Source organism: Furipterus horrens, unplaced genomic scaffold, assembly GCF_987537825.1.
Source record: "Furipterus horrens unplaced genomic scaffold, mFurHor1.1.pri manual_scaffold_3, whole genome shotgun sequence".
Taxonomy (NCBI): domain Eukaryota; kingdom Metazoa; phylum Chordata; class Mammalia; order Chiroptera; family Furipteridae; genus Furipterus; species Furipterus horrens.
In genome coordinates this window covers 172,386,859-172,396,024 of record NW_028327173.1, presented here as the reverse complement: position 1 = coordinate 172,396,024, position 9,166 = coordinate 172,386,859, and the positions used below count along the sequence as shown (strand labels likewise).

The following is a 9,166-nucleotide window of genomic DNA, read 5'->3' as shown; positions in this document are numbered from 1 at the left end:
ATACTTTGAATATTTCTTGCCAGTCCCTTCTTGTCTGCAGAGTTTCTTTTGAGAAATCAGCTGATAGTCTTATTGGGACCCCTTTGTATGTAATTCTCTTCTCTCTTGCTGCTTTTAAGATTCTCTCTTTCTCCTTAATTTTTGACATTTTGATTAGAATAGATCTTGGTGTGGTTCTCCCTGGGTCCAGTTGTTTTGGAACTCTCTGTGCTTCCTGGACCTGTAAGTCTATTTCCTTCCCCAAGTTAGGGAAGTTCTTCTTCATTATTTTTTCACATAATTTTTTTACTTCTAGTTCTTCTTCACCTTCTGGCAACCCTATGATTTGGATGTTGGCCCGCTTATAGCTGTCTGATAAGTTTCTGACCCTCTCCTCATTTTCCTCATTTCTCATTTCCTCTTTCTGCACTGGTTGATTGTTTGTTCCTTCCCTATGTTCCAATTTGTTGATTTGACCCCTGGTTTTCTTGCCCTCACCACTAGTTTTGTATGTGTTTTTGTTCATTTCAGCAGGACTAGCCTTCATTCCTTCCCTGTCTTGTTTAAGATCTGCTGTTAGGTCTGTAAGTACTTTTATAAGCAAAGCTCTGAATGGTGCCTCAGAAAGATTTTCTATCTGCTGATCGGTTAGATCAGATATTTGTTGTCTGGCCAGCTGTGTGACTGGGATCTCTATCATGATCTGAGCCATCCTGACAGTTTTGCTTCCTGGGTGGGGCTATCACACCTCCTATGCTACAGGAGGTGGAGCCCTGTGCACTCCTCACAACCGGGCCTTTTCTGGGGGGGTGCGGGTCCAAGATGGATTCCTGCCATTCAATCTCCGCTGAGAGACTGGGAGCCTCCTCCTCCATCCCCACCCCCACCGAGCCTCACAGTCCAAGGCAATGGGGGTCTGCCTTCCCCGGATTTGGAATCGCAAGCTGATGGGTCTGGTCTGCAGCTGAGGGTGCTCCCCAGGCACTTCTTGCCACCTCTTAAATATGGGTGTCTGTGCTTACCGCTGTCCTGCCGTCATCACTGCTGCTGCCGCAGACAGCACAGCTTGACCTGTCCTCCCCAGCTTCACCCCTCCTACCTGTCCGGATGAGCACCACTTCTTTATAACTTCATACATTAGACTTCCATTTATTTTCTGGAACTTTTGGTTATTGCTGGTTTTGCGGTAGTTGTATTCCTTCTTAGTTGTGGAGAGAGATAGAGCATGTTCATCTAGGCCTCCATCTTGGCCGGAAGTCTCCTGTGTTTGTTTGCTTCCATGTCCCAGGCAGAGCTGTCACTCTTACTGCAGTTGTAAGGGGCAGAGCCTTAGGGATTGGTCAGTAACGGGCGACCTGTTCCACCATGTTATGGCGCTATATGCGGGGGAGGGGTCTGAGAAGGAACAATGCCATTTGCCCAGCACTCGTCCCTTTTCCAGGCACTTCTCCCACTTACGCACCAGACTGGCGCCCCTCTAGCTGCTGCCCTGGCCGTCGTCCCAGAGTGGGTGGATCTGCGGATGTTCTAGGTTGGTAGGGGCCCTTTAAACAAGTGGACTCCGCTGAGAGACTGGCAGTTTCTGGCTCCATCTCAACCCCCACTGGTTTGCACAGTCAAAAGCAATGAGGCTTGATTTTCTCTGGAGCTGGGACAGTGAGCTGCTCTGGTGAGGAGCTGGGAACACTCCCCAGGTGGCCTTCCTGACTTTTTAAAACGTGTAACTGTGCTTTCTGCTGGCCTGCCACTGCCGCTGCTGCTGCCACCCCACACTGTGTCCTCTCCACCCAGGCTCCACCCCTCCTACCTGTCTGGATGAGTATTTCTTCTTTATATCCTTGTTTGCTGGACTTCCATGCACTTTGATTTTCTGGAACTTCTGGTTGTTTCTAGTTTTGAGGTAGTTGTATTCCTTCTTAGTTGTGGAGGGAGATGCAGCGTGTCTACACCTCCATCTTGGCTGGAAGTCATAGTATGCTTTTATCTATATTTTTTCTATGTATATTTATGTCTACACATAAATATACATAAATTTAGTATCTTGATTTTCCCCATGATACTAATTTTTATAGAATACTTTTAATAGATGCACAATATTCCATTGTGCATTACCCTACCATTCCATTCTTCTCTTATTTACATAATTATTCCCTTATTCTTAAATTCAGATAATTTCTAATTTTCTGGCTATTGAAAACAGCCTATAATGAATATCCTTGTTTATAAAATTTAATCTGCATTTTGGGATGTTTTTTCCTTTATATAGGCCCCTAGAACTTTTTTCTGGCTTCCTGATCAGCCCACAGCTTGAGAAGAATCAACAGGCTTACTCCCCACATCCACATAGTATGTTGTCAGAAGACTCACTATCCTACTAACTAGCTGGGTGTCCTACACAAGTCTCTTAACCTCAGAGTCCATGAGTATAAAGTCAAGGAGCTGAATTACATTTTCCTTATCATTCCACTCATGTTCAATATTCCTTGAACATTTGTTTAGTGGACCTAACTCCTATCCAGTGACATAATTTTCTTTATACCTTTAGGGCTGTATAGACATAAAGGGATACTATTGTTAATGGGTCCTAGGATACAACTATATTGCTATCTTTATACCACAGAGAACCCTCAACATTTTGTAGGAACATAGTTGTTCCTATGACTCTCCTCTCTCTAACTCATATAACTTATTGTCGTCTGTGATTTTAAATTACTTTTGGCTCCTAAGTATTAAGAAGTACATAATAGCTATGTGAACCTGCTCACTGAGCTTTCTAATATTAACAGAAGACAAAATATTGTTTACTTGTTAGGTATTAAAATATCACCTTTAAAATATGTTATTTATGTTTCCTCAATTTACATCTGGCTCAATCTTCATATAAAGACTGTTTTAAGTGTTTCTCTGTGCATGACCTTGTGCTAGGAACTGGAATACAAAGACATTATTTTTGATGTTGGGAAATTTAAACAACCCATCTGAATCTCACTGCCTGCCAGGGCCTGAGGGTCTCTCGATGGAGATCAGGAAAGGAGGGCTATGAGGAATTCTGATTTGGGAGAGGCTGGAACCAGTACAATATTGTGCTCCTCCAAGAGAAGCTATGTGAAGGAAATGGGATTCCAGAGGTTTTTCAAATGAAGTGTCAAGGTTTAGGATCTGCCGGGGAGAGAACATTTCAATATTTGGATTTAAAGTGGGAAAACAAAACCATTTAGTGTTCTGCAGATTAAAAATAAGTCAGATACAGAATAAATAGGAATGACAAATTAGGAAAGGCAAGTCTTAGCAGATGGCAGTGCAACAAGCAATGGGAGTTTGTGTGGAGACCAGCAGCTTGATCTAAGTTATTCACTTGGTAGGAGTCTGTGATGTGGCGGAAATGAAATTTGCAGAGAATGGAGCAAATGGCCAGGTATGCTGAAGAGGTGGTAGCCTCTGAAAACTGTCCACAAATTGTTGAAATTCCTGCCAGGAAAAGTTCTTGAAGAAGAAAAAGTGGACATAAGGCCAGCCTCTTAGAAGAATCTGTCACAGTTTGAGGCACAGGCTTAGAAGCATGAGTATGTTTGAGTCCCAACAAGAGTGGAAACAGCTCCAAAGGACCATGTCTGAGAATCTAGTGATTCTGCTTATGCATGAACCACACCCCCTGAGAACCTGGTACCTATGTCAGTCACTCTTCATCTGCCCTTCACCTGATGGGTCTGCTCCCCACCCCAAATTCCACCCCCAACACATCTCTCCTCAAGCTTTTGGAGCCCCTCTTCCTCCTTCTGGCATCCACTCCCAGAATTTCCTGACTCTTCCATTACCTCTTCATTTAGCTGTACCTCTTCCTGGGCCATTTCATCTGCTTTTCATCTCAATCCAGCCATCTTTTCCCTACAATGGCTACAGTGGAGCCCCCAACAGATATTTACATGAAAGCCTTTGAACCCTCTAACCACCATGGCAGCCAAGATTTGGGTATTCCACCCTCTGTGGGAGTGAAACTGAATTTGAAGAGATCATGAAATGAGACAGAGCAGTTTCTAGCAATTCCATTTCCAAAGCAGTATCTGGAGCCAGTGCAGGAGGTGAGAGTGACTCGAGTGAGAAGCTGCTCACAGCCATCCCTGTTATCAGTCTCAGGTTGTCAATGATGAGTGTGGCTGTGTCCTCAACTCCTCTTTTAAAAGCTGTCTTCATAGGCATTGAAGCCAAGTCCTACAGTATGGTGCCAGCAGGAGCTCTTCTAAAAAAAGACATCCATCCCAGGAGGTCACCTAGCTGGTTCTCTAGCCAGGAGAGCAGCAGGATACACTGAGACCTGCCTCATAATGAAGATCAACATGATAATTATTTCCAAGAAAGGAACCAAGAGAATGACAAATTAACTAGAGTAGAGAATGGGCCCGCACTACTGAGAAGGGAGTCTGTTTGGAAGCAAATGCTTTTTAATGGACTTCCATCACCTCCCTTTCATCAGGACTAAAGGACAGAGACCATTTCTCCCCCTCCTCTAGACCCATTACCCACTTTAGACACCCAAGGAATACTCTCTGTGCCACAGGACTGAATATTTCCTGCATCCCTCCCAATCTCATATATCCTACTTGCCAGTGGAAAGAACCTGTCAGACAGAATGTAAGGAAAAGGGATGATTAGGACAAAACTTAAAATACATCTTGTTTTAGTAGGCAAGACTAATATATAATGACCAGGAATATTTTATCACAATTGGGTGATAAAGCTATTTACAAAACAGCAATTAATATGAAAGTAATTGGGGAAGAAAGTGTTCATCATGGGAAGGGCTTTTGAAATGGAAGGCATAGCTTTATTTTTTTTTTCAGTCTACATTATGGGCCATTTGAATTGGTAAGGTAGAAAGAATACATCACCTATGTAATATTCTTCCCAAAAATGTGTACCTTAAACCTAATCATAGAGAAAGAGACAAATACAGATTATAGGACAATTTACAACTATCTTAGTCTTTTCAAAAATGCCAATGTTAAGAAAGGCCAAATTTATTTTTTGACCTGGATAGTAGTTACTAAAGGTGTTCATATTTATAAAAATTCATGTTGTATGTTTTGTGTAATTTTGTATATAATTATTGTATGTTCCAATAAAATTTGTTTTAAAAGAGAGAATGATACCTAGTAGACACAAAAAATAATACCGAGGTCTGTCCGGGAAAAGCCCAACCACTATTAATATAATGAGAATGTTTTGCATGACATCGATGTTAGCCGGCAGCCAAGAAGAGTAGACTGGAATGAGCATGTGTGAACTATGATGACTTCACTGTACTAGTCAGTGGGGGTTGTAGGTGCCTTGAGTAAGCATGTGTACTATGTGGCCAACTCATTCAAAATGACTGAACAACTATAGCAATGAGTCTACATCAAATTTTGCCTTAAACTCAAACATTCCTTCATGGAAACTATTCGGGTGATTCAGAAGGGCACAGCTATGGGCAACTGGTGATTGGCAGCTTCATCACAACATCGCACCCGCTCATGCAGAATATTTTGGAGAAACATCAAATCACCCAGGTGAATCAGCTCCCCTACAGCTCATATTTGGCACCCTACAACTTCAGGCTTTCCCCCAAACTAAAATCACCTTTGAGAGGGAAGCGATATCAGACCATTGATGAGATTCAGGAAAATACAATAGGCAGCTGATGATGATAGGGAGAACTTTCTGAGGTCCCAGAGTGCTTACTCTGAAGGGAACTGAGGCATCAGTGTCCTATGTACAATGTTTCTTGTATCTTGTATCTTCTTCAATAAATGTCTATTTTTCATAGTGCATGGCTGGATATTTTCTGGACAGGCCCCATATAATTTGTAGACGTTGTTTAGATCCTGATTTGAACAAACCAATTATAAGATACTTGTAAAATAATCATGAAAATTAGAACATTGACTGGGTTTTTGATAATATTTTGGAATTATTGATTAATTTTAGATGTGACAATGCTATTGTGTGTTTTAGAAAAAGTCCTTATTATTTAAAGACACACACTGAAATAATTTTAGATATTGTTTGAGATTAAAATAATCCATGTAGGTTAGAAATGGCAGCTAAGGGTGTAAATGAAATAAACTGATAATTTGTACGATTATTGATAATTGGTGAGACTGGTTGCAGAGTACATGGGGGTTCATTGTATTATTCCCTCTACTTTTGTGCATATTTGAAAATTTCTATAGTAAAAAATTTCTTTTATTAACACAATTTAGATGAGTAGTCCATAAGCAAAAGAAAGATGGACCCATAAATTCTGTATGTCAATGGCTCAAGCAGCTTCCTTTCTCTTAAATGAACTCTAAAGTTTCTGCCTGCATGGGACAAATGTTTAAGTAAACGAAAACTTAAGGGCTAGGTATCCAGATAAGTGTCCATGAATACCAACTATCCCTAGGCTTCTTTCAGATCAGACTGGCAAAATAAAACGTAACTTAACTACTCTCAGGAGGGCTGGAGACCATGAAGCACAGGCTAAACTGCAGGGAGTGTACTGTCTAGGAGCTGACGCCCAGATTGGTGTACCTTACAGAACAGAGCCTTCCATTCATTTTTGCAGTTTCAGGTCCAGACCTGAAATCTGTCTCTGAAATGCCTCCCACACTAGTTGAACAGCTGCACAATCTCAAGTTAGCACCCAAGTAAAACACCATAAAATAGGTTGCTTTTTAAGGCCTTGCTGCCTCAATTTTGTCATGCTGGCACCAACACCCTGTGCCTAATGGTGTGGCAAATTGAGAAGAAAATGTTTCTATGACTGTGCTGCTGATTTTAAAAATAACATATCTAATAAGCCAGCTGTGAGTAGACAAAAAAAGATTAATAATCATTTCTGCAGTTTATTTTACCCTAAACAGTTCTCTATCCTTTCAAAACTGTAATAAAGATATCATACAGATGGCCCATTTGATAGGTTCTGTCTTAAACAAGCCACGTAGGGGATCGCTGTTTTTATCAAAAGGTAGGAAAAATAATTTACCCCAGGCCAGATGGGAAGAACTAAAATAAATTATTATTTTTTGAATGACATACATCTGATAAGACAGTGTTATCAGTTCATGGAGGTACAGTGATTTATCTCGCTGGAACTTGAACTTAAGGGAAATAAATAAGGGAAATAAAGATTGACTTGAGCATTAAACCATGCAATGAATATATAGTGACCAGAGCTAAGAAAGGAAATTTGCTTAGAGACCAAGAAGCTGTCAGGTCAGCAAGACTGAGCCATGAAAGAATGAATATATTATACCTAAAGAATGTGTTCATCAAAGATATGTGGGAGAGGGTGATGTTGGCCCATCATAGAAGTACGGGAAAAAGAGGGTTATAAGACAACTGTTGGGTCTGCATGTGTAAATATTGTTCAGAGGACATGGGTCCTTAACCAATAGCTCTGAGTTACTCAAGTCTCAGAGCAAGACCACCCCTCCTTGAGCTAGAAGCATCCTCAGGCTGTGGAAACTCACGCAGAGCTGGAAAATTGGAGTACTGAACATCTAACCTGGCTCACAGATTGATTTTCTGGCTAACATAGGTTTTCATTTTAATATTCAAATTAACTAGAAACATTTTCTAAAACGATTTTATGTTAGCTTCTCCATTTTTTTTAAAGCCCACATTCTTACATGGCAATAATCAACTAGAACTGAAACCACTCCCCAGCTGTCTGCAGCACCCACCAGGCGCCTTCACTCCGCTGCCTGATCCCTGGAGGCGTCTGCGTTGGCCACCCACAGATTAACACCTTTGGCTGATCAGTTGGCCTCACTTTTTGTGTTCTGAGTCCATGCTCATACACTCTTCTTGTGCCCACTAAACTTCTGTTGTTAGTCTTCCACAGAGAAGTGAGCTGGTCGTGTCAATGTGAGGACTCCTACCTGTGACAGTTTTGTGTTTCATGATACCACAATAAATTGGCATTTTGGTTTTATACATCAGTCTCCAGTAAGTCTTCCCTGGAGAGATGGATCCACTCTTGGTGTAACAACAAAACTAAGGGTCCATCTTCAAGGCTAAGGATCAAAACCCCATTGCTATGAAACTCACAGTAGCATGGTCCCTGGTGCGGTGACTTGGGATTGAACTCCCCAATGTCACCATATGGAATCCTCCACAGAAAGAACATTTTCCAATTCTTTTATCCTTACCCAAGGACATGCTTATTGATTTTTAGAAAGGGGAGGGGGGAGAGGGAGAGATAGAGGGAAGAAACATTGATGAAAGAGAAAAACATGGATGGGTTGCCTTCTTGTATGTGCCCTGACCGTGGACCAAACCCGCAATCTAGGCATGTGCCCTGTTTGGGAATCAAACCCACCATCTAAATCACATTTTTTACGTTATCCTTTTGTATACAATTTGGGGTGTGTTTGTGTGTGTGTGTGTGTGTGTGTGTGGTATATGTGTGTATGTGTGTAAAATCCAAAGATTAGGTTAGTGATAGAACATACAAAATGAAAGTCTGGTTCAAAAATAAAATGATCTTTGCCTTTTTAGCACTTCTTCCTGCAGAGTGCTGAGTGTATGCTTTTGGTTCCCTTATCCTTTCCATTAGTATCACATTCCGTGGCTCTTTATTAATTGTGAAAGAATTATTGCTTCTTCTAACCCTCAAATCTTACCTTCTCTTCTTTGTTAATGTCACTGCCTCCACAGTCACCCACTAGCCTCCTGTATTTTATAATTTAGAAATTGCCCAGCTACATATCGCACCTCAATTATGTCATCTGCCGAAAAGCAAGATGATTGGGAAAGAAATTTTTAAAAGCACTTCCTACACATTCACATTTTGCAGAGTCTTTACATCACAGACATCTGGGAGTTCCACTGCATCTGGGAGAACTTTAGAACCATTCATATAGGAAACAACTTGGAAAAAGATGAACTTCTCAAAAATTCTCTTTATCATGGGTATTGTAATGCTGACTCACATAGAAACTCTGAAATATTTAAGATCCTCCAACTCTTTCTCCATTTCAGCCATAAACATAGACATATTCATTCATTCATTCAAAAAATGGTTTTGATCAAAGGTACACCTAAAGCCAATAGAAAGAAGTTTTTCTAAACTTAGTATTAATGATAATAATAATAATGACGACAACAATAAAACAGACAAGAAAATTATTGCTTTTGCACCACATATCTGATTTCAATTGTTCTA

General features: G+C 40.8%; 1 pseudogene; it reads left to right on the top strand.

Annotated features, from left to right (window-relative positions):
• Positions 1-3,271: 3,271 nt before the first annotated feature.
• Positions 3,272-4,456, top strand: LOC150016746 (cleavage and polyadenylation specificity factor subunit 7 pseudogene; annotated as a pseudogene).
• The last annotated feature ends 4,710 nt before the right edge of the window (positions 4,457-9,166 follow it).